At 53.7% G+C, this 25047-nt stretch overlaps 1 pseudogene; it reads right to left on the bottom strand.

Annotated features, from left to right (window-relative positions):
* LOC135573739 (stAR-related lipid transfer protein 13-like) overlaps positions 1-20360 on the bottom strand; it is a 52298-nt pseudogene extending 31938 nt beyond the window's left edge.
* Positions 20361-25047: the final 4687 nt, after the last annotated feature.

Raw genomic sequence — 25047 nt, 5'->3', positions numbered from 1 at the left:
AGAGTGGAGGGGGGCGGCAGGTAGACTAGTGGTTAGAGTGTAGAGGTGGCAGGGTAGCCTAGTGGTTAGAGTGTAGAGGCGGCAGGTAGTCTAGTGGTTAGAGTGTAGGGGGGCAGGTAGCCTAGTGGTTAGAGTGTAGGGGTGGTAGGTAGACTAGTGGTTAGAGTGTAGGGGGGCAGGTAGTCTAGTGGTTAGAGTGTAGGGGCGGTAGGTAGACTAGTGGTTAGAGTGTAGGGGGGCAGGTAGTCTAGTGGTTAGAGTGTAGGGGAGGCAGGTAGCCTAGTGGTTAGAGTGTAGGGGGGCAGGTAGTCTAGTGGTTAGAATGTAGGGGGTAGGTAGACTAGTGGTTAGAGTGTAGGGGGGCAGGTAGCCTAGTGGTTAGAGTGTAGGGGTGGTAGGTAGTCTAGTGGTTAGAGTGTAGGGGCGGCAGGTAGCCTAGTGGTTAGAGTGGAGGGGGGGGCAGGTAGACTAGTGGTTAGAGTGTAGAGGTGGCAGGGTAGCCTAGTGGTTAGAGTGTAGGGGTGGTAGGTAGCCTAGTGGTTAGAGTGTAGGGGTGGTAGGTAGTCTAGTGGTTAGAGTGTAGGGCGGTAGGTAGACTAGTGGTTAGAGTGTAGGGGGGCAGGTAGTCTAGTGGTTAGAGTGTAGGGGGCAGGTAGCCTAGGGTAGAGTGTAGGGGGGCAGGTAGTGTGTTAGAATGTGTAGGGACTAGTGGTTAGGTAGCCTAGTGGTTAGAGTGTAGGGGTGGTAGGTAGTCTAGTGGTTAGAGTGTAGGGGCGGCAGGCCTAGTGGTTAGGTGGAGGGGGCCTAGTGGTTAGAGTGTAGGGTGGCAGGTAGCCTAGTGGTTAGAGTGTAGGGGTGGTAGGTAGCCTAGTGGTTAGAGTGTAGGGGTGGTAGGTAGTCTAGTGGTTAGAGTGTAGGGACGGCAGGTAGCCTAGTGGTTAGAGTGGGGGGGTAGGTAGTCTAGTGGTTAGAATGGCAGGTAGCCTAGTGGTTAGAGTGTAGGGGCGGTAGGTAGACTAGTGGTTAGAGTGTAGGGCGGCAGGTAGACCTAGTGGTTAGAGTGTAGGGGCGGCAGGTAGCCTAGTGGTTAGAGTGTAGGGGCGGCAGGTAGCCTAGTGTTAGAGTGTAGGGGCGGCAGGTAGCCTATTGGTTAGAGTGTAGAGGTGGCAGGGTAGCCTAGTGGTTAGAGTGGAGGGGGGGGCGGCAGGTAGACTAGTGGTTAGAGTGTAGAGGTGGCAGGTAGCCTAGTGGTTAGAGTGGAGGGCGGCAGGTAGCCTAGTGGTTAGAGTGGAGGGCGGCAGGTAGCCTAGTGGTTAGAGTGTAGAGGTGGCAGGGTAGCCTAGTGGTTAGAGTGGAGGGGGGGCGGCAGGGTAGACTAGTGGTTAGAGTGGAGGGGGCAGGTAGACTAGTGGTTAGAGTGGAGGGGCGGCAGGTAGCCTAGTGGTTAGAGTGGAGGGGGCGGCAGGTAGACTAGTGGTTAGAGTGTAGAGGTGGCAGGGTAGCCTAGTGGTTAGAGTGTAGAGGTGGCAGGTAGTCTAGTGGTTAGAGTGTAGGGGGGGGCAGGTAGCCTAGTGGTTAGAGTGGAGGGGTGGTAGGTAGACTAGTGGTTAGAGTGGAGGGGGGCAGGTAGTCTAGTGGTTAGAGTGGAGGGGCGGCAGGTAGACTAGTGGTTAGAGTGTGGGTGGCAGGGTAGCCTAGTGGTTAGAGTGGAGGGGGCAGGTAGACTAGTGGTTAGAGTGGAGGGGCGGCAGGTAGACTAGTGGTTAGAGTGGAGGGGCGGCAGGTAGCCTAGTGGTTAGAGTGGAGGGGGTGGCAGGTAGACTAGTGGTTAGAGTGTAGAGGTGGCAGGGTAGCCTAGTGGTTAGAGTGTAGGGGCGGCAGGTAGTCTAGTGGTTAGAGTGTAGGGGGCAGGTAGCCTAGTGGTTAGAGTGTAGGGGGCAGGTAGGTAGACTAGTGGTTAGAGTGTAGGGGGGCAGGTAGTCTAGTGGTTAGAGTGTAGGGGCGGTAGGTAGACTAGTGGTTAGAGTGTAGGGGGGCAGGTAGTCTAGTGGTTAGAGTGTAGGGGAGGCAGGTAGCCTAGTGGTTAGAGTGTAGGGGGGCAGGTAGTCTAGTGGTTAGAATGTAGGGGGGCAGGTAGACTAGTGGTTAGAGTGTAGGGGGCAGGTAGCCTAGTGGTTAGAGTGTAGGGGTGGTAGGTAGTCTAGTGGTTAGAGTGTAGGGGCGGCAGGTAGACTAGTGGTTAGAGTGTAGGGGGTAGGTAGTCTAGTGGTTAGAATGTAGGGACGGCCTAGTGGTTAGAGTGTAGACTAGTGGTTAGAGTGTAGGGGCGGTAGGTAGCCTAGTGGTTAGAGTGTAGGGGCGGCAGGTAGACTAGTGGTTAGAGTGTAGGGGCGGTAGGTAGCCTAGCTGTTAGAGTTAGAGTGCCTATTGGTTAGAGTGGGCAGGGTAGCCTAGTGGTTAGAGTGGAGGGGGGCGGCAGGTAGACTAGTGGTTAGAGTGTAGAGGTGGCAGGGTAGCCTAGTGGTTAGAGTGTAGGGGCGGCAGGTAGCCTAGTGGTTAGAGTGTAGAGGTGGCAGGGTAGCCTAGTGGTTAGAGTGGAGGGGGGTGGCGGCAGGTAGACTAGTGGTTAGAGTGTAGAGGTGGCAGGGTAGCCTAGTGGTTAGAGTGTAGGGGTGGTAGGTAGACTAGTGGTTAGAGTGTAGGGGGGCAGGTAGTCTAGTGGTTAGAATGTAGGGGCGGCAGGTAGTCTAGTGGTTAGAGTGTAGGGGGGTAGGTAGTCTAGTGGTTAGAATGTAGGGACGGTAGGTAGCCTAGTGGTTAGAGTGTAGGGGCGGTAGGTAGACTAGTGGTTAGAGTGTAGGGGCGGTAGGTAGCCTAGTGGTTAGAGTGGAGGGCGGCAGGTAGTCTCGTGGTTAGAGTGGAGGGGGGCAGGTAGTCTAGTGGTTAGAGTGGAGGGGGGCGGCAGGTAGACTAGTGGTTAGAGTGGAGGGGCGGCAGGTAGCCTAGTGGTTAGAGTGGAGGGGGTGGCAGGTAGACTAGTGGTTAGAGTGTAGAGGTGGCAGGGTAGCCTAGTGGTTAGAGTGTAGAGGCGGCAGGTAGTCTAGTGGTTAGAGTGTAGGGGGGCAGGTAGCCTAGTGGTTAGAGTGTAGGGGTGGTAGGTAGACTAGTGGTTAGAGTGTAGGGGGGGCAGGTAGTCTAGTGGTTAGAGTGTAGGGGCGGTAGGTAGACTAGTGGTTAGAGTGTAGGGGGCAGGTAGTCTAGTGGTTAGAGTGTAGGGGAGGCAGGTAGCCTAGTGGTTAGAGTGTAGGGGGGCAGGTAGTCTAGTGGTTAGAATGTAGGGGGGTAGGTAGACTAGTGGTTAGAGTGTAGGGGGCAGGTAGCCTAGTGGTTAGAGTGTAGGGGGGTAGGTAGTCTAGTGGTTAGAATGTAGGGACGGTAGGTAGCCTAGTGGTTAGAGTGTAGGGGCGGTAGGTAGGTAGACTAGTGGTTAGAGTGTAGGGCGGTAGGTAGCCTAGTGGTTAGAGTGTAGGGGCGGTAGCCTAGTGGCCTGTAGGGGTGGTTAGACTAGTGGTTAGAGGGCGGGGCAGGTAGTCTAGTGGTTAGAGTGTAGGGGGGGCAGGTAGCCTAGTGGTTAGAGTGTAGGGGGGCAGGTAGTCTAGTGGTTAGAGTGTAGGCTAGTGGTTAGAGTGTAGGGGGGCAGGTAGTCTAGTGGTTAGAGTGTAGGGGGGTAGGTAGACTAGTGGTTAGAGTGTAGGGGCGGTAGGTAGCCTAGTGGTTAGAGTGTAGGGGGTAGGTAGTCTAGTGGTTAGAGTGTAGGGGCGGTAGGTAGCCTAGCTGGTTAGAGTGTAGGGCGGCAGGTAGCCTAGTGGTTAGGTTAGAGTGTAGAGGTGGCAGGGTAGCCTAGTGGTTAGAGTGGAGGGGGGCGGCAGGTAGACTAGTGGTTAGAGTGGAGGGAGGGCCTAGGGGGTCGGCAGGTAGACTAGTGGTTAGAGTGGAGGGGAGGGGCGGCAGGTAGCCTAGTGGTTAGAGTGGAGGGGCGGCAGGTAGACTAGTGGTTAGAGTGTAGGGTGGCAGGGGTAGCCTAGTGGTTAGAGTGTAGAGGCGGCAGGTAGTCTAGTGGTTAGAGTGTAGGGGGCAGGTAGCCTAGTGGTTAGAGTGTAGGGGTGGTAGGTAGACTAGTGGTTAGAGTGTAGGGGGCAGGTAGTCTAGTGGTTAGAGTGTAGGGGTGGTAGGTAGACTAGTGGTTAGAGTGTAGGGGGCAGGTAGTCTAGTGGTTAGAGTGTAGGGGAGGCAGGTAGCCTAGTGGTTAGAGTGTAGGGGGGCAGGTAGTCTAGTGGTTAGAATGTAGGGGGTAGGTAGACTAGTGGTTAGAGTGTAGGGGGCAGGTAGCCTAGTGGTTAGAGTGTAGGGGTGGTAGGTAGTCTAGTGGTTAGAGTGTAGGGCGGCAGGTAGCCTAGTGGTTAGAGTGTAGGGGGTAGGTAGTCTAGTGGTTAGGGGGGTAGGTAGCCTAGTGGTTAGAATGTAGGGACGGTAGGTAGCCTAGTGGTTAGAGTGTAGGGCGGTAGGTAGACTAGTGGTTAGAGTGTAGGGGCGGTAGGTAGCCTAGTGGTTAGAGTGTAGGGGTAGGCAGGTAGACTAGTGGTTAGAATGTAGGGACGGTAGGTAGCCTAGTGGTTAGAGTGTAGGGGCGGTAGGTAGACTAGTGGTTAGAGTGTAGGGGGGCAGGTAGTCTAGTGGTTAGAATGTAGGGGGAATGTAGGTAGACTAGTGGTTAGAGTGTAGGGGGCAGGTAGCCTAGTGGTTAGAGTGTAGGGGGTAGGTAGTCTAGTGGTTAGAATGTAGGGACTAGTGGTTAGGTAGCCTAGTGGTTAGAGTGTAGGGGCGGTAGGTAGACTAGTGGTTAGAGTGTAGGGGGTAGGTAGTCGGTAGGTAGCCTAGTGGTTAGAGTGTAGGGGGCGGTAGGTAGCCTAGTGGTTAGAGTGTAGGGGCGGTAGGTAGTCTAGTGGTTAGAGTGTAGGGGGCAGGTAGCCTAGTGGTTAGAGTGTAGGGGTGGTAGTCTAGTAGACTAGTGGTTAGTGGTTAGAGTGAGTAGGGGGGTAGGTAGTCTAGTGGTTAGAGTGTAGGGGCGGTAGGTAGACTAGTGGTTAGAGTGTAGGGGGGTAGTCTAGGTAGTAGACTAGTGGTTAGAGTGTAGGGGTAGTGGTTAGTCTAGAGTGGTAGGGGAGGCAGGTAGCCTAGTGGTTAGAGTGTAGGGGGGCAGGTAGTCTAGTGGTTAGAATGTAGGGGGGTAGGTAGACTAGTGGTTAGAGTGTAGGGGGCAGGTAGCCTAGTGGTTAGAGTGTAGGGGGTAGGTAGTCTAGTGGTTAGAATGTAGGGACGGTAGGTAGCCTAGTGGTTAGAGTGTAGGGGCGGTAGGTAGACTAGTGGTTAGAGTGTAGGGGGCGGTAGGTAGCCTAGTGGTTAGAGTGTAGGGGCGGTAGGTAGCCTAGTGGTTAGAGTGTAGGGCGGCAGGTAGACTAGTGGTTAGAGTGTAGGGGCGGTAGGTAGCCTAGCTGTTAGAGTGTAGGGCGGCAGGTAGCCTATTGGTTAGAGTGTAGAGGTGGCAGGGTAGCCTAGTGGTTAGAGTGGAGGGGGCGGCAGGTAGACTAGTGGTTAGAGTGGAGGGGGCGGCAGGTAGACTAGTGGTTAGAGTGGAGGGGCGGCAGGTAGCCTAGTGGTTAGAGTGGAGGGGGGGCGGCAGGTAGACTAGTGGTTAGAGTGTAGAGGTGGCAGGGTAGCCTAGTGGTTAGAGTGTAGAGGCGGCAGGTAGTCTAGTGGTTAGAGTGTAGGGGGCAGGTAGCCTAGTGGTTAGAGTGTAGGGGTGGTAGGTAGACTAGTGGTTAGAGTGTAGGGGGCAGGTAGTCTAGTGGTTAGAGTGTAGGGGCGGTAGGTAGACTAGTGGTTAGAGTGTAGGGGGGCAGGTAGTCTAGTGGTTAGAGTGTAGGGAGGCAGGTAGCCTAGTGGTTAGAGTGTAGAGGTGGCAGGGTAGCCTAGTGGTTAGAGTGTAGAGGCGGCAGGTAGTCTAGTGGTTAGAGTGTAGGGGGGGCAGGTAGTCTAGTGGTTAGAGTGTAGGGGAGGCAGGTAGCCTAGTGGTTAGAGTGTAGGGGGCAGGTAGTCTAGTGGTTAGAATGTAGGAAGGGTAGGTAGACTAGTGGTTAGAGTGTAGGGGGCAGGTAGCCTAGTGGTTAGAGTGTAGGGGGCAGGTAGTCTAGTGGTTAGAGTGTAGGGGCGGTAGGTAGACTAGTGGTTAGAGTGTAGGGGGGCAGGTAGTCTAGTGGTTAGAGTGTAGGGGCGGTAGGTAGACTAGTGGTTAGAGTGTAGGGGGGCAGGTAGTCTAGTGGTTAGAGTGTAGGGGAGGCAGGTAGCCTAGTGGTTAGAGTGTAGGGGGGGGCAGGTAGTCTAGTGGTTAGAATGTAGGAAGGGTAGGTAGACTAGTGGTTAGAGTGTAGGGGGGCAGGTAGCCTAGTGGTTAGAGTGTAGGGGTGGTAGGTAGTCTAGTGGTTAGAGTGTAGGGAGGTAGCCTAGTGGTTAGGTGTAGGGGGTAGGTAGTCTAGTGGTTAGAATGTGGGACGGTAGGTAGCCTAGTGGTTAGAGTGTAGGGCGGTAGGTAGACTAGTGGTTAGAGTGTAGGGGCGGTAGGTAGCCTAGTGGTTAGAGTGTAGGGCGGCAGGTAGACTAGTGGTTAGAGTGTAGGGGCGGTAGGTAGCCTAGCTGTTAGAGTGTAGGGGCGGCAGGTAGCCTATTGGTTAGAGTGTAGAGGTGGCAGGGTAGCCTAGTGGTTAGAGTGGAGGGGGGCGGCAGGTAGACTAGTGGTTAGAGTGTAGAGGTGGCAGGGTAGCCTAGTGGTTAGAGTGTAGGGGCGGCAGGTAGCCTAGTGGTTAGAGTGGAGGGGGCGGCAGGTAGCCTATTGGTTAGAGTGTAGAGGTGGCAGGGTAGCCTAGTGGTTAGAGTGGAGGGGGGCGGCAGGTAGACTAGTGGTTAGAGTGGAGGGGGTGGCAGGTAGACTAGTGGTTAGAGTGGAGGGCGGCAGGTAGCCTAGTGGTTAGAGTGGAGGGGGCGGCAGGTAGACTAGTGGTTAGAGTGTAGAGGTGGCAGGGTAGCCTAGTGGTTAGAGTGTAGAGGCGGCAGGTAGTCTAGTGGTTAGAGTGTAGGGGGCAGGTAGCCTAGTGGTTAGAGTGTAGGGGTGGTAGGTAGACTAGTGGTTAGAGTGTAGGGGGGCAGGTAGTCTAGTGGTTAGAGTGTAGGGGCGGTAGGTAGACTAGTGGTTAGAGTGTAGAGGTGGCAGGGTAGCCTAGTGGTTAGAGTGGAGGGGGGGGCGGCAGGTAGACTAGTGGTTAGAGTGGAGGGGGGGGGCAGGTAGACTAGTGGTTAGAGTGGAGGGGCGGCAGGTAGCCTAGTGGTTAGAGTGGAGGGGGCGGCAGGTAGACTAGTGGTTAGAGTGTAGAGGTGGCAGGGTAGCCTAGTGGTTAGAGTGTAGAGGCGGCAGGTAGTCTAGTGGTTAGAGTGTAGGGGGCAGGTAGCCTAGTGGTTAGAGTGTAGGGGTGGTAGGTAGACTAGTGGTTAGAGTGTAGGGGGGCAGGTAGTCTAGTGGTTAGAGTGTAGGGGCGGTAGGTAGACTAGTGGTTAGAGTGTAGGGGGCAGGTAGTCTAGTGGTTAGAGTGTAGGGGAGGCAGGTAGCCTAGTGGTTAGAGTGTAGGGGGCAGGTAGTCTAGTGGTTAGAATGTAGGGGGTAGGTAGACTAGTGGTTAGAGTGTAGGGGGGGCAGGTAGCCTAGTGGTTAGAGTGTAGGGGTGGTAGGTAGTCTAGTGGTTAGAGTGTAGGGGCGGCAGGTAGCCTAGTGGTTAGAGTGGAGGGGGGGGGCGGCAGGTAGACTAGTGGTTAGAGTGTAGAGGTGGCAGGGTAGCCTAGTGGTTAGAGTGTAGGGGTGGTAGGTAGCCTAGTGGTTAGAGTGTAGGGGTGGTAGGTAGTCTAGTGGTTAGAGTGTAGGGGCGGCAGGTAGCCTAGTGGTTAGAGTGTAGGGGGGGTAGGTAGTCTAGTGGTTAGAATGTAGGGACGGTAGGTAGCCTAGTGGTTAGAGTGTAGGGGCGGTAGGTAGACTAGTGGTTAGAGTGTAGGGGCGGTAGGTAGCCTAGTGGTTAGAGTGTAGGGGCGGCAGGTAGACTAGTGGTTAGAGTGTAGGGGCGGTAGGTAGCCTAGCTGTTAGAGTGTAGGGCGGCAGGTAGCCTATTGGTTAGAGTGTAGAGGTGGCAGGGTAGCCTAGTGGTTAGAGTGGAGGGGGGGGCGGCAGGTAGACTAGTGGTTAGAGTGTAGAGGTGGCAGGGTAGCCTAGTGGTTAGAGTGTAGGGCGGCAGGTAGCCTAGTGGTTAGAGTGGAGGGGGCGGCAGGTAGCCTATTGGTTAGAGTGTAGAGGTGGCAGGGTAGCCTAGTGGTTAGAGTGGAGGGGGGCAGCAGGTAGACTAGTGGTTAGAGTGGAGGGCGGCAGGTAGACTAGTGGTTAGAGTGGAGGGGCGGCAGGTAGCCTAGTGGTTAGAGTGGAGGGGCGGCAGGTAGACTAGTGGTTAGAGTGTAGAGGTGGCAGGGTAGCCTAGTGGTTAGAGTGTAGAGGCGGCAGGTAGTCTAGTGGTTAGAGTGTAGGGGGCAGGTAGCCTAGTGGTTAGAGTGTAGGGGTGGTAGGTAGACTAGTGGTTAGAGTGTAGGGGGGCAGGTAGTCTAGTGGTTAGAGTGTAGGGCGGTAGGTAGACTAGTGGTTAGAGTGTAGAGGTGGCAGGGTAGCCTAGTGGTTAGAGTGGAGGGGGGCAGGTAGACTAGTGGTTAGAGTGGAGGGGGGTGGCGGCAGGTAGACTAGTGGTTAGAGTGTAGAGGTGGCAGGGTAGACTAGTGGTTAGAGTGTAGAGGCGGCAGGTAGTCTAGTGGTTAGAGTGTAGGGGGCAGGTAGCCTAGTGGTTAGAGTGTAGGGGTGGTAGGTAGACTAGTGGTTAGAGTGTAGGGGGGCAGGTAGTCTAGTGGTTAGAGTGTAGGGCGGTAGGTAGACTAGTGGTTAGAGTGTAGGGGGGCAGGTAGTCTAGTGGTTAGAGTGTAGGGGAGGCAGGTAGCCTAGTGGTTAGAGTGTAGGGGGGGGCAGGTAGTCTAGTGGTTAGAATGTAGGGGGGGTAGGTAGACTAGTGGTTAGAGTGTAGGGGGGGCAGGTAGCCTAGTGGTTAGAGTGTAGGGGTGGTAGGTAGTCTAGTGGTTAGAGTGTAGGGGCGGCAGGTAGCCTAGTGGTTAGAGTGTAGGGGGGGTAGGTAGTCTAGTGGTTAGAATGTAGGGACGGTAGGTAGCCTAGTGGTTAGAGTGTAGGGGCGGTAGGTAGACTAGTGGTTAGAGTGTAGGGGCGGTAGGTAGCCTAGTGGTTAGAGTGTAGGGGCGGCAGGTAGACTAGTGGTTAGAGTGTAGGGGCGGTAGGTAGCCTAGCTGTTAGAGTGTAGGGGCGGCAGGTAGCCTATTGGTTAGAGTGTAGAGGTGGCAGGGTAGCCTAGTGGTTAGAGTGGAGGGGGGGGCAGGTAGACTAGTGGTTAGAGTGTAGAGGTGGCAGGGTGGCCTAGTGGTTAGAGTGTAGGGGCGGCAGGTAGCCTAGTGGTTAGAGTGTAGAGGTGGCAGGGTAGCCTAGTGGTTAGAGTGGAGGGGGCGGCAGGTAGACTAGTGGTTAGAGTGTAGAGGTGGCAGGGTAGCCTAGTGGTTAGAGTGTAGGGGTGGTAGGTAGACTAGTGGTTAGAGTGTAGGGGGGCAGGTAGTCTAGTGGTTAGAATGTAGGGGCGGCAGGTAGTCTAGTGGTTAGAGTGTAGGGGGGGTAGGTAGTCTAGTGGTTAGAATGTAGGGACGGTAGGTAGCCTAGTGGTTAGAGTGTAGGGGCGGTAGGTAGACTAGTGGTTAGAGTGTAGGGCGGTGGTAGCCTAGTGGTTAGAGTGTAGGGGCGGCAGGTAGACTAGTGGTTAGAGTGTAGGGGCGGTAGGTAGCCTAGCTGTTAGAGTGTAGGGGCGGCAGGTAGCCTATTGGTTAGAGTGTAGAGGTGGCAGGGTAGCCTAGTGGATAGAGTGGAGGGGGGGGCGGCAGGTAGACTAGTGGTTAGAGTGTAGAGGTGGCAGGGTAGCCTAGTGGTTAGAGTGTAGGGGCGGCAGGTAGCCTAGTGGTTAGAGTGTAGAGGTGGCAGGGTAGCCTAGTGGTTAGAGTGGAGGGGGGGGCAGGTAGACTAGTGGTTAGAGTGTAGAGGTGGCAGGGTAGCCTAGTGGTTAGAGTGTAGGGGTGGTAGGTAGACTAGTGGTTAGAGTGTAGGGGGCAGGTAGTCTAGTGGTTAGAATGTAGGGCGGCAGGTAGTCTAGTGGTTAGAGTGTAGGGGGGCAGGTAGTCTAGTGGTTAGAGTGTAGGGGGGCAGGTAGTCTAGTGGTTAGAGTGTAGGGGGGCAGGTAGCCTAGTGGTTAGGGTGTAGGGGGGGCAGGTAGTCTAGTGGTTAGAATGTAGGGGGGCAGGTAGCTAGTGGTTAGAGTGTAGGGGGCAGGTAGTCTAGTGTTTAGAGTGTAGAGGCGGCAGGTAGTCTAGTTTAGAGTGTAGAGGAAGCAGGTAGACTAGTGGTTAGAGTGTAGAGGCGGCAGGTAGCCTAGTGGTTAGAGTGTAGAGGAGGCAGGTAGCCTAGTGGTTAGAGTGTAGAGGCGGCAGGTAGTCTAGTGGTTAGAGTGTAGAGGAAGCAGGTAGACTAGTGGTTAGAGTGTAGGGCGGCAGGTAGCCTATTGTTTAGAGTGTAGAGGAGGCAGGTAGCCTAGTGGTTAGAGTGTAGGGGGCAGGTAGTCTAGTGGTTAGAGTGTAGAGGGTGGTAGGTAGACTAGTGGTTAGAGTGTAGGGGGGCAGGTAGTCTAGTGGTTAGAGTGTAGGGCGGTAGGTAGTCTAGTGGTTAGAGTGTAGGGCGGCAGGTAGCCTAGTGGTTAGAGTGTAGGGCGGTAGGTAGACTAGTGGTTAGAGTGTAGGGGCGGCAGGTAGCCTAGTGTTAGAGTGTAGGGGCGGCAGGTAGACTAGTGGTTAGAGTGTAGAGGTGGCAGGGTAGCCTAGTGGTTAGAGTGGAGGGGGCGGCAGGTAGCCTAGTGGTTAGAGTGTAGGGGTGGCAGGGTAGCCTAGTGGTTAGAGTGTAGGGGGGCAGGTAGCCTAGTGGTTAGAGTGTAGGGGGCAGGTAGCCTAGTGGTTAGAGTGTAGAGGTGGCAGGTAGTCTAGTGGTTAGAGTGGAGGGGGGGCAGGGTAGCCTAGTGGTTAGAGTGGAGGGGCGGCAGGTAGACTAGTGGTTAGAGTGGAGAGGCGGCAGGTAGCCTAGTGGTTAGAGTGTAGGGGGCGGCAGGTAGACTAGTGGTTAGAGTGTAGAGGTGGCAGGTAGTCCTAGTGGTTAGAGTGTAGGGGCGGCAGGTAGTCTAGTGGTTAGAGTGTAGGGGGCAGGTAGTCTAGTGGTTAGAGTGTAGAGGTGGTAGGTAGACTAGTGGTTAGAGTGTAGGGGGGCAGGTAGTCTAGTGGTTAGAGTGGAGGGGGAGTGGCGGCAGGTAGACTAGTGGTTAGAGTGTAGAGGTGGCAGGGTAGCCTAGTGGTTAGAGTGGAGAGGCGGCAGGTAGTCTAGTGGTTAGAGTGGAGGGGCGGCAGGTAGCCTAGTGGTTAGAGTGTAGGGGTGGCAGGTAGCCTAGTGGTTAGAGTGTAGGGGCGGCAGGTAGCCTAGTGGTTAGAGTGTAGGGGGTAGGTAGTCTAGTGGTTAGAGTGTAGGGGGGTAGGTAGACTAGTGGTTAGAGTGTAGGGGGGGCAGGTAGACTAGTGGTTAGAGTGTAGGGGCGGTAGGTAGCCTAGTGGTTAGAGTGTAGGGGGCAGGTAGTCTAGTGGTTAGAGTGTAGGGGGGCAGGTAGCCTAGTGGTTAGAGTGTAGGGGGGCAGGTAGCCTATTGGTTAGAGTGTAGAGGTGGCAGGGTAGCCTAGTGGTTAGAGTGTAGGGGTGGTAGGTAGTCTAGTGGTTAGAGTGTAGGGTGGCAGGGTAGCCTAGTGGTTAGAGTGTAGGGGGGCAGGTAGCCTAGTGGTTAGAGTGGAGGGGCGGTAGGTAGCCTAGTGGTTAGAGTGTAGGGTGGTAGGGTAGCCTAGTGGTTAGAGTGGAGGGGGGCAGCAGGTAGACTAGTGGTTAGAGTGGAGGGGTGGTAGGTAGACTAGTGGTTAGAGTGGAGGGGCGGCAGGTAGCCTAGTGGTTAGAGTGGAGGGGTTAGAATGTAGGGAGGTAGGTAGCCTAGTGGTTAGAGTGTAGAGGTGGCAGGGTAGCCTAGTGGTTAGAGTGTAGAGGGCGGCAGGTAGTCTAGTGGTTAGAGTGTAGGGGGGCAGGGTAGCCTAGTGGTTAGAGTGGAGGGGTGGTAGGTAGACTAGTGGTTAGAGTGTAGGGGTGGCAGGGTAGTCTAGTGGTTAGAGTGTAGGGGCGGCAGGTAGCCTAGTGGTTAGAGTGTAGAGGTGGCAGGGTAGCCTAGTGGTTAGAGTGGAGGGGGGGGGGCGGCAGGTAGACTAGTGGTTAGAGTGGAGGGTGGCAGGGTAGACTAGTGGTTAGAGTGTAGAGGTGGCAGGTAGACTAGTGGTTAGAGTGTAGGGGGCAGGTAGTCTAGTGGTTAGAGTGTAGGGGGGCAGGTAGTCTAGTGGTTAGAGTGTAGGGGGTAGGTAGACTAGTGGTTAGAGTGTAGGGGGGCAGGTAGTCTAGTGGTTAGAGTGTAGGGGTGGTAGGTAGACTAGTGGTTAGAGTGTAGGGGGGCAGGTAGTCTAGTGGTTAGAGTGTAGGGGAGGTAGGTAGACTAGTGGTTAGAGTGTAGGGGGGCAGGTAGTCTAGTGGTTAGAGTGTAGGGGAGGCAGGTAGACTAGTGGTTAGAGTGTAGGGGGGCAGGTAGCCTAGTGGTTAGAATGTAGGGGTAGGTAGTCTAGTGGTTAGAGTGTAGGGGGGCAGGTAGCCTAGTGGTTAGAGTGTAGGGGTGGTAGGTAGTCTAGTGGTTAGAATGTAGGGGCGGCAGGTAGCCTAGTGGTTAGAGTGTAGGGGGGTAGGTAGTCTAGTGGTTAGAATGTAGGGACGGTAGGTAGCCTAGTGGTTAGAGTGTAGGGCGGTAGGTAGACTAGTGGTTAGAGTGTAGGGCGGTAGGTAGCCTAGTGGTTAGAGTGTAGGGGTGGCAGGTAGCCTAGTGGTTAGAGTGTAGAGGTGGCAGGGTAGCCTAGTGGTTAGAGTGGAGGGGGGGGGCGGCAGGTAGACTAGTGGTTAGAGTGTAGAGGTGGCAGGGTGGCCTAGTGGTTAGAGTGTAGGGGCGGCAGGTAGCCTAGTGGTTAGAGTGTAGAGGTGGCAGGGTAGCCTAGTGGTTAGAGTGGAGGGGGGGGCAGGTAGACTAGTGGTTAGAGTGTAGAGGTGGCAGGGTAGCCTAGTGGTTAGAGTGTAGGGGTGGTAGGTAGACTAGTGGTTAGAGTGTAGGGGGGCAGGTAGTCTAGTGGTTAGAGTGTAGGGGGCGGCAGGTAGTCTAGTGGTTAGAGTGGAGGGGGCAGGTAGTCTAGTGGTTAGAGTGTAGGGGTGGCAGGTAGCCTAGTGGTTAGAGTGTAGGGGTGGTAGGTAGACTAGTGGTTAGAGTGTAGGGGCGGTAGGTAGTCTAGTGGTTAGAGTGTAGGGGCGGCAGGTAGACTAGTGGTTAGAGTGTAGGGGGGTAGGTAGCCTAGCTGTTAGAGTGTAGGGGCGGCAGGTAGCCTAGTGGTTAGAGTGTAGAGGCGGCAGGGTAGCCTAGTGGTTAGAGTGTAGAGGGGCGGTAGGTAGCCTAGTGGTTAGAGTGTAGAGGTGGCAGGTAGCCTAGTGGTTAGAGTGTAGGGGCGGCAGGTAGCCTAGCTGTTAGAGTGTAGAGGCGGCAGGGTAGCCTAGTGGTTAGAGTGGAGAGGTGGCAGGGTAGACTAGTGGTTAGAGTGGAGAGGTGGCAGGGTAGACTAGTGGTTAGAGTGTAGGGGTGGCAGGGTAGCCTAGTGGTTAGAGTGTAGGGGCGGCAGGTAGCCTAGTGGTTAGAGTGTAGAGGTGGCAGGGTAGCCTAGTGGTTAGAGTGGAGGGGGCGGCAGGTAGACTAGTGGTTAGAGTGTAGAGGTGGCAGGGTAGCCTAGTGGTTAGAGTGTAGGGGTGGTAGGTAGACTAGTGGTTAGAGTGTAGGGGGGCAGGTAGTCTAGTGGTTAGAATGTAGGGGCGGCAGGTAGTCTAGTGGTTAGAGTGTAGGGGGGGCAGGTAGTCTAGTGGTTAGAGTGTAGGGGGGCAGGTAGTCTAGTGGTTAGAGTGTAGGGGGCAGGTAGCCTAGTGGTTAGAGTGTAGGGGAGGCAGGTAGCCTAGTGGTTAGGGTGTAGGGGGGGGGCAGGTAGTCTAGTGGTTAGAATGTAGGGGGGGGGGGCAGGTAGCCTAGTGGTTAGAGTGTAGAGGCGGCAGGTAGTCTAGTGGTTAGAGTGTAGGGGCGGCAGGTAGACTAGTGGTTAGAGTGTAGAGGCGGCAGGTAGCCTAGTGGTTAGAGTGTAGAGGCGGCAGGTAGTCTATTGTTTAGAGTGTAGAGGCGGCAGGTAGTCTATTGTTTAGAGTGTAGAGGAAGCAGGTAGACTAGTGGTTAGAGTGTAGAGGCGGCAGGTAGCCTATTGTTTAGAGTGTAGAGGAGGCAGGTAGCCTAGTGGTTAGAGTGTAGAGGCGGCAGGTAGTCTAGTGGTTAGAGTGTAGAGGAAGCAGGTAGACTAGTGGTTAGAGTGTAGAGGCGGCAGGTAGCCTATTGTTTAGAGTGTAGAGGCGGCAGGTAGTCTATTGTTTAGAGTGTAGAGGCGGCAGGTAGTCTATTGTTTAGAGTGTAGAGGAAGCAGGTAGCCTAGTGGTTAGAGTGTAGAGGCGGCAGGTAGTCTAGTGGTTAGAGTGTAGGGGCGGCAGGTAGTCTAGTGGTTAAAGCATTGGACTAGTAACCGAAAGGTTGCAAGATCAAATCCCAGAGCTGACAAGGTAAAAATCTTACGTTCTGCCCCTGAACAGGCAGTTAACCCACTGTTCCCCGGTAGGCTGTCATTGAAAATAAGAGTTTGTTCTTAACTGTGTGTGTGTGTGTGTGTGTGTGTGTGTGTGTGTGTGTGTGTGTGTGTGTGTGTGTGTGTGTGTGTGTGTGTGTGTGTGTGTGTGTGTGTGTGTGTGTGTGTGTGTGTGTGTGTGTGTGTGTGTGTGTGTGTGTTCTTACCGACACAACGGTTCGACCAGGTCTCTGTCCAAGAAGTCATGGTCCCTCCTTACTGACGAGATATCTATAGGAAACTGGGAGTCTGAGAGAGAAGGGGGGAGAGATAAGGGGAGAGAGAGAGAGATAAGGGGAGAGAGAGAGCGATAAGGGAGAGAGAGATAAGGGGAGAGAGAGAGAGAGAGAGCGATAAGGGGGAGAGACAAGGGGGGAGAGAGAGACAAGGGGAGAGAGATGAGAGAGAGAGATAAGGGGGAGAGAGAGATAAGGGGGAGAGAGAGAGATAAGGGGGGAGAGATAAGGGGGAGAGAGAACTGAACTCATCATGCATTTGCTCGCGGTTCTGCGTACCCACACCCTATTGGCCACCACGGGCAAACAGGATAACAGCTTTCTATCCCGTAGAGCTGGGCGTACTGTGTGTGTGTATACCTTCGTAGAGCTGGGCGTACTGTGTGTGTGTATACCTTCGTAGAGCTGGGCGTACTGTGTGTGTGCATACCTTCGTAGAGCTGGGCGTACTGTGTGTGTGTATACCTTCGTAGAGCTGGGCGTACTGTGTGTGTGCATACCTTCGTAGAGCTGGGCGTACTGTGTGTGTGTAGAGCTGGGCGTACTGTGTGTGTGCATACCTTCGTAGAACTGGGCGTACTGTGGGAACCCTGCAGCCCTTAGCCAATCACAAGCCTCCTTGGCCTCAATCTCTGGAAGAGAGAGGGGGGGGGAGGCACATGAGGAATACAGACACACAGTTAAGCAGCCTCTGTTTTTGCTTCTTCCAATAATTCCTTTATTGGTTTAAAGATGAGAGAGTATGAGAGAGAGAGAGAGAGAAGGATAGAGAGAAGGATAGAGAGCGCGATGCAACGACTGAAAGAGTGAAACAGAGAGAGAAATATAGACTGAAATGTTGGAGAAACAGAACGTTATCCATGTTAGTATTGAAGTGCTCTGAGACATGGGAATGTCCAATGCCTGAATCCCATTGTATCTATTCAGCATTCCTTAATAGCACAGAGGGTTTAGAGCCATTCCCTCGTGAACACCGTCTCCTCGGGGAATGCCACTGATCAGAGACAGAGACACAGTGAGACACTGTTATAGGAGGGGAGGTAGTAATAGAGGGGAGGTAGTAATAGAGGGGAGGAGGGGAGGTAGTAATAGAGGGGAGGTAGTAATAGAGGGGAGGAGGGGAGGTAGTAATAGAGGGGAGGAGGGGAGGTAGAGGGGAGGTAGTAATAGAGGGAAGGAGGGGAGGAGGGGAGGTAGTAATAGAGGGGAGGTAGTAATAGAGGGGAGGAGGGGAGGTAGTAATAGAGGGGAGGAGGGGGGTAGTAATAGAGGGAGGTAGTAATAGAGGGGAGGTAGTAATAGAGGGGAGGTAGTAATAGAGGGGAGGAGGGGAGGTAGTAATAGAGGGAGGTAGTAATAGAGGGGAGGTAGTAATAGAGGGAGGTAGTAATAGAGGGGAGGAGGGGGGGTAGTAATAGAGGGGAGGAGGGAGGTAGTAATAGAGGGAGGAGGGGAGGTAGTAGTAATAGAGGGGAGGTAGTAATAGAGGGGAGGAGGGGAGGTAGTAATAGAGGGAGGAGGGGAGGTAGTAATAGAGGGAGGTAGTAATAGAGGGAGGAGGGGAGGTAGTAATAGAGGGGAGGAGGGGAGGTAGTAATAGAGGGGAGGTAGTAATAGAGGGGAGGTAGTAATAGAGGGGAGGAGGGAGGTAGTAATAGAGGGGAGAGGGGAGGTAGTAATAGAGGGGAGGTAGTAATAGTGGGGAGGTAGTAATAGAGGGGAGGTAGTAATAGAGGGGAGGAGGGGAGGTAGTAATAGAGGGGAGGTAGTAATAGAGGGGAGGTTGAGGGGAGGAGGGGAGGTAGTAATAGAGGGGATGATAGTCTGACTAGGTACCCCCCATTATAGTCTGTTCCCCAGGCCGACTGACTAGGTATCCCCCTTATAGTCTGTTCCCCAGGCCGACTGACTAGGTATCCCCCTTATAGTCTGTTCCCCAGGCCGACTGACTAGGTATCTCCCTTATAGTCTGTTCCCCAGGCCGACTGACTAGGTATCCCCCTTATAGTCTGTTCCCCAGGCCGACTGACTAGGTATCTCCCTTATAGTCTGTTCCCCAGGCCGACTGACTAGGTATCCCCCCCCCATTATAGTCTGTTCCCCAGGCCGACTGACTAGGTATCCCCCTCTCCCTTATAGTCTGTTCCCCAGGCTGACTGACTAGGTATCTCCCTCATAGTCTGTTCCCCAGGCCGACTGACTAGGTATCCCCTTATAGTCTGTTCCCCAGGCCGACTGACTAGGTATCTCCCGTATAGTCTGTTCCCCAGGCTGACTGACTAGGTATCTCCCTTATAGTCTGTTCCCCAGGCTGACTGACTAGGTATCTCCCTTATAGTCTGTTCCCCAGGCCGACTGACTAGGTATCCCCCTTATAGTCTGTTCCCCAGGCCGACTGACTAGGTATCCCCCCCCCTTATAGTCTGTTCCCCAGGCCGACTGACTAGGTATCCCCCTTATAGTCTGTTCCCCAGGCCAACTGACTAGGTATCCCCCTTATAGTCTGTTCCCCAGGCCGACTGACTAGGTATCCCCCTTATAGTCTGTTCCCCAGGCCGACTGACTAGGTATCCCCCTCTCCCTTATAGTCTGTTCCCCAGGCCGACTGACTAGGTATCCCCCTTATAGTCTGTTCCCCAGGCCGACTGACTGGGTATCCCCCTTATAGTCTGTTCCCCAGGCCGACTGACTAGGTATCCCCCTCTCCCTTATAGTCTGTTCCCCAGGCCGACTGACTAGGTATCCCCCTCTCCCTTATAGTCTGTTCCCCAGGCCGACTGACTAGGTTTCCCCTTATAGTCTGTTCCCCAGGCCGACTGACTAGGTATCTCCCTTATAGTCTGTTCCCCAGGCCGACTGACTAGGTATCCCCCTCTCCCTTATAGTCTGTTCCCCAGGCCGACTGACTAGGTTTCCCCTTATAGTCTGTTCCCCAGGCCGACTGACTAGGTTTCCCCTTATAGTCTGTTCCCCAGGCCGACTGACTAGGTATCCCCTTATAGTCTGTTCCCCAGGCCGACTGACTAGGTATCTCCCTTATAGTCTGTTCCCCAGGCCGACTGACTAGGTATCCCCCTTATAGTCTGTTCCCCAGGCCGACTGACTAGGTATCCCCCTCTCCCTTATAGTCTGTTCCCCAGGCCGACTGACTAGGTATCTCCCTTATAGTCTGTTCCCAGGCCGACTGACTAGGTATCTCCCTTATAGTCTGTTCCCCAGGCCGACTGACTAGGTATCCCCCTCTCCCTTATAGTCTGTTCCCCAGGCCAACTGACTAGGTATCCCCCTCTCCCTTATAGTCTGTTCCCCAGGCCGACTGACTAGGTATCCCCCTTATAGTCTGTTCCCCAGGCCAACTGAATAGATAGCTAAGTTGCTAACACCTGTAGCTAGCTAAGTTGCTAATACCTGTAGCTAGCTAAGTTGCTAATACCTGTAGCTAGCTAAGTTGCTAACACCTGTAGCTAGCTAAGTTGCTAACACCTGTAGCTAGCTAAGTTGCTAACACCTGTAGCTAGCTAAATTGCTAACACCTGTAGCTAGCTAAGTTGCTAACACCTGTAGCTAGCTAAGTTGCTAACACCAATTTATCACGTTATTTGTTAGCCATTCCCTGAACTCATTGGTGGTGTTTGTAGCCTTGCTACAAGTAACGGTAACGCTATCCTACCGACTGGTTTTCTTGTTTTGCAATTCCCTTTTTCATTGTACCGTTACTGATAACCAGTACTCTGCTGCCTGTGACTGGAACGAATTGCAAAAATCGCTGGAGACTTTTATCTCCCTCACCAACTTCAAACATCAGCTATCTGAGCAGCTAACCGATCGCTGCAGCTGTACATAGTCTATTGGTAAATAGCCCACCCATTTTCACCTACCTCATCCCCATACTGTTTTTATTTATTTACTTTTCTGCTCTTTTGCACACCAATATCTCTACCTGTACATGACCATCTGATCATTTATCACTCCAGTGTTAATCTGCAAAATTGTAATTATTCGCCTACATCCTCATGCCTTTTGCACACATTGTATATAGACTCCCCCCTTTTTTTCTACTGTGTTATTGACTTGTTAATTGTTTACTCCATGTGTAACTCTGTGTTGTTGTCTGTTCACACTGCTATGCTTTATCTTGGCCAGGTCGCAGTTGCAAATGAGAACTTGTTCTCAACTAGCCTACCTGGTTAAATAAAGGTGTTCTCAACTAGCCTACCTGGTTAAATAAAGGTGTTCTCAACTAGCCTACCTGGTTAAATAAAGGTGTTCTCAACTAGCCTACCTGGTTAAATAAAGGTGTTCTCAACTAGCCTACCTGGTTAAATAAAGGTGTTCTCAACTGGCCTACCTGGTTAAATAAAGGTGTTCTCAACTAGCCTACCTGGTTAAATAAAGGTGTTCTCAACTAGCCTACCTGGTTAAATAAAGGTGTTCTCAACTGGCCTACCTGGTTAAATAAAGGTGTTCTCAACTAGCCTACCTGGTTAAATAAAGGTGTTCTCAACTAGCCTACCTGGTTAAATAAAGGTGTTCTCAACTGGCCTACCTGGTTAAATAAAGGTGTTCTCAACTAGCCTACCTGGTTAAATAAAGGTGTTCTCAACTGGCCTACCTGGTTAAATAAAGGTGTTCTCAACTGGCCTACCTGGTTAAATAAAGGTGTTCTCAACTGGCCTACCTGGTTAAATAAAGGTGTTCTCAACTGGCCTACCTGGTTAAATAAAGGTGAAATAAAATTAAAAATTAAAAAATAACAAATAGTAAATGATTTTCTAGCAAGGCATCATAGTTTTCTGTAGTCATGTTTGATTGCATGGAATGAGTGAAGGTCCATAAGTAGGACACATACCTAGCCAGAGCTATATAGCTACACACACAGGGCATTCAGAAAGTATTCAGACCCATTTCTTACATTCTTACATTCTCTTACATTACACCCTTATTCTAAAATAGATTACACTGTTGTTTTCCCTTCATCAATCTCTACACAATACCCCATAATGACATCACATTACCCCATAGTGACATCACATTACCCCATAGTGACATCACATTACCCCATAATGACATCACATTACCCCATAGTGACATCACAATAGCCCATAATGACAAAGCAAAAACATAATTTTTTAAAAACATTTTGCAAATGTATTAAAAATACAAAACTGAAATATCAAATTTACATAAGTATTCAGACCCTTTACTCAGTACTTTGTTGAAGCACCTTTGGCAGCGATTACAGCCTCCAGGCTTCTTGCGTATGACACTACATGCTTGGCACATCTGTATTTGAGGAGTTTCTCCCATTCTTCTCTGCAGATCCTCTCAAGCTCTGTCAGGTTGGATGGGGAGCATCGCTGAGCATCGCTGTCTCTCCAGAGGTGTTCGATCGGGTTCTGGTACGGGCTCTGGCTGGGCCACTCAAGGACATTCAGAGACTTGTCCTGAAGTCACTCCTGCATTATCTTGGCTGTGTGCTTAAGGTCATTGTCCTGTTGGAAGGTGAACCTTCTCTCCAGTCCGAGGTCCTGAGCGCTCTGGAGCAGGTTTTCATCAAGGATCTCTCTGTACTTTGCTCCGTTCATCTTTCCCTCGATCCTGACTAGTCTCCCAGTCCCTGCCACTTGAAAACATCCCCACAGCATGATGCTGCCACCACCATGCTTCACCACCAGGATGGTGCCAGGAGCTAACAGAGCTCACCCTGAGGGAGAACCCTCACCGCTGTGCTCCAACCTACTTCTGATGTGGAGTCACAACTGGTTTCCACCATTTTCTCTGGAGTCTTCTCCAGAGCCAGAGGAGCTACCAGAATTCACCCTGTGGGGAGCACCATACCACTGTTCTCCAGCCCTGTGGGGAGCACCATACCCTGGGGGAGCACCATACCACTGTTCTCCAGCCCTGGGGGAGCACCATACCACTGTTCTCCAGCCCTGTGGGGAGCACCATACCACTGTTCTCCAGCCCTGGGGGGAGCACCGTACCACTGTTCTCCAGCCCTGTGGGGAGCACCGTACCGCTGTTCTACAGCCCTGTGGGGAGCACCGTACTGATGTTCTACAGCCCTGTGGGGAGCACCGTACTGATGTTCTACAGCCCTGTGGGGAGCACCGTACTGATGTTCTACAGCCCTGTGGGGAGCACTGTACCACTGTTCTCCAGCCCTGTGGGGAGCACCATACCACTGTTCTCCAGCCCTGTGGGGAGCACCATACCACTGTTCTCCAGCCCTGGGGGGAGCACCATACTGCTGTTCTACAGCCCTGGGGGGAGCGCCGTACTGCTGTTCTCCAGCCCTGTGGGGAGCACCGTACTGCTGTTCTACAGCCCTGTGGGGAGCACCGTACTGATGTTCTACAGCCCTGTGGGGAGCACCGTACTGATGTTCTACAGCCCTGTGGGGAGCACTGTACCACTGTTCTCCAGCCCTGTGGAGAGCACCATACCACTGTTCTCCAGCCCTGTGGGGAGCACCATACCACTGTTCTCCAGCCCTGGGGGGAGCAACATACTGCTGTTCTACAGCCCTGGGGGGAGCGCCGTACTGCTGTTCTCCAGCCCTGTGGAGAGAACCATACAACTGTTCTCCAGCCCTGTGGGGAGCGCCATACCACTGTTCTCCAGCCCTGTGGGGAGCGCCATACCCTGGGGGAGCACCATACCACTGTTCTCCAGCCCTGTGGGGAGCACCATACCCTGGGGGAGCACCATACCACAGAACAGGGCTCCGGGCAGCCGAGCGGAAATGGAGGAAAACTCGCCTCCCTGCGGACCTGACATCCTTTCACTCCCTCCTCTCTACATTTTCCTCTTCTCTCTCTGCTGCTAAAGCCACTTTCTACCACTCTAAATTCCAAGCATCTGCCTCTAACCCTAGGAAGCTCTTTGCAACCTTCTCCTCCCTCCTCAATCCTCCTCCCCCCCCCCCCTCCTCCCTCTCTGCAGATGACTTCGTCAACTATATTGAAAAGAAGGTCGACGACATCCGATCCTCATTTGCTAAGTCAAACGACACCGCTGGTTCTGCTCACACTGCCCTACCCTGTGCTCTGACCTCTTTCTCCCCTCTCTCTCCAGATGAAATCTCGCGTCTTGTGACGGCCGGCCGCCCAACAACCTGCCCGCTTGACCCTATCCCCTCCTCTCTTCTCCAGACCATTTCCGGAGACCTTCTCCCTTACCTCACCTCGCTCATCAACTCATCCCTGACCGCTGGCTACGTCCCTTCCGTCTTCAAGAGAGCGAGAGTTGCACCCTTCTGAAAAACCTACACTCGATCCCTCCGATGTCAACAACTACAGACCAGTATCCCTTCTTTCTTTTCTCTCCAAAACTCTTGAACGTGCCGTCCTTGGCCAGCTCTCTCAGAATGACCTTCTTGATCCAAATCAGTCAGGTTTCAAGACTAGTCATTCAACTGAGACTGCTCTTCTCTGTATCACAGAGGCGCTCCGCACTGCTAAGCTAACTCTCTCTCCTCTGCTCTCATCCTTCTAGACCTATCGGCTGCCTTCGATACTGTGAACCATCAGATCCTCCTCTCCACCCTCTCCGAGTTGGGCATCTCCCGGCGCGGCCCACGCTTGGATTGCGTCCTACCTGACAGGTCGCTCCTACCAGGTGGCGTGGCGAGAATCCGTCTCCACACCACGTGCTCTCACCACTGGTGTCCCCAGGGCTCTGTTCTAGGCCCTCTCCTATTCTCGCTATACACCAAGTAACTTGGCTCTGTCATAACCTCACATGGTCTCTCCTATCATTGCTATGCAGACGACACACAATTAATCTTCTCCTTTCCCCTTCTGATGACCAGGTGGCGAATCGCATCTCTGCATGTCTGGCAGACATATCAGTGTGGATGACGGATCACCACCTCAAGCTGAACCTCGGCAAGACGGAGCTGCTCTTCCTCCCGGGGAAGGACTGCCCGTTCCATGATCTCGCCATCACGGTTGACAACTCCATTGTGTCCTCCTCCCAGAGCGCTAAGAACCTTGGCGTGATCCTGGACAACACCCTGTCGTTCTCAACTAACATCAAGGCGGTGGCCCGTTCCTGTAGGTTCATGCTCTACAACATCCGCAGAGTACGACCCTGCCTCACACAGGAAGCGGCGCAGGTCCTAATCCAGGCACTTGTCATCTCCCGTCTGGATTACTGCAACTCGCTGTTGGCTGGGCTCCCTGCCTGTGCCATTAAACCCCTACAACTCATCCAGAACGCCGCAGCCCGTCTGGTGTTCAACCTTCCCAAGTTCTCTCACGTCACCCCGCTCCTCCGCTCTCTCCACTGGCTTCCAGTTGAAGCTCGCATCCGCTACAAGACCATGGTGCTTGCCTACGGAGCTGTGAGGGGAACGGCACCTCAGTACCTCCAGGCTCTGATCAGGCCCTACACCCAAACAAGGGCACTGCGTTCATCCACCTCTGGCCTGCTCGCCTCCCTACCACTGAGGAAGTACAGTTCCCGCTCAGCCCAACCAAAACTGTTCGCTGCTCTGGCCCCCCAATGGTGGAACAAACTCCCTCACGACGCCAGGACAGCGGAGTCAATCACCACCTTCCGGAGACACCTGAAACCCCACCTCTTTAAGGAATACCTAGGATAGGATGAAGTAATCCCTCTCACCCCCCTTAAAAGATTTAGATGCACTACTGTTCCACTGGATGTCATAAGGTGAATGCACCAATTTGTAAGTCGCTCTGGATAAGAGTGTCTGCTAAATGACTTAAATGTAATGTAATGTTCTCCAGCCCTGTGGGGAGCGCCATACCCTGGGGGAGCACCATACCACTGTTCTCCAGCCCTGGGGGAGCACCATACCACTGTTCTCCAGCCCTGTGGGGAGCACCATACCGCTGTTCTCCAGCCCTGTGGGGAGCACCGTACTGATGTTCTACAGCCCTGTGGGGAGCACCGTACCACTGTTCTCCAGCCCTGTGGGGAGCACCATACCACTGTTCTCCAGCCCTGTGGGGAGAACCATACCACTGTTCTCCAGCCCTGTGGGGAGCACCATACCACTGTTCTCCAGCCCTGTGGGGAGCACCATACCACTGTTCTCCAGCCCTGTGGGGAGCACCATACCACTGTTCTCCAGCCCTGTGGGGAGCACCATACCACTGTTCTCCATCCCTGTGGGGAGCACCATACCACTGTTCTCCAGCCCTGTGGGGAGCACCATACCACTGTTCTCCAGCCCTGGGGGGAGCACCATACCACTGTTCTCCAGCCCTGGGGGGAGCACCATACCGCTGTTCTCCAGCCCTGTGGGGAGCACCATACCGCTGTTCTCCAGCCCTGTGGGAGCACCATACCACTGTTCTCCAGCCCTGGGGGGAGCACCATACCGCTGTTCTCCAGCCCTGGGGGGAGCACCATACCGCTGTTCTCCAGCCCTGGGGGGAGCACCATACCACTGTTCTCCAGCCCTGGGGGGAGCACCATACCGCTGTTCTACAGCCCTGTGGGGAGCACCATACCGCTGTTCTACAGCCCTGTGGGGAGCACCATACCGCTGTTCTCCAGCCCTGGGGGGAGCACCATACCACTGTTCTCCAGCCCTGGGGGGAGCACCAAACCGCTGTTCTACAGCCCTGTGGGGAGCACCATACCGCTGTTCTACAGCCCTGTGGGAGCACCATACCACTGTTCTCCAGCCCTGGGGGGAGCGCCATACCACTGTTCTCCAGCCCTGTGGGGAG

The sequence above is a fragment of the Oncorhynchus nerka genome, linkage group LG10 (assembly GCF_034236695.1).
Source record: "Oncorhynchus nerka isolate Pitt River linkage group LG10, Oner_Uvic_2.0, whole genome shotgun sequence".
Classification (NCBI taxonomy): domain Eukaryota; kingdom Metazoa; phylum Chordata; class Actinopteri; order Salmoniformes; family Salmonidae; genus Oncorhynchus; species Oncorhynchus nerka.
This window is presented reverse-complemented; position numbering and strand designations above follow the sequence as displayed.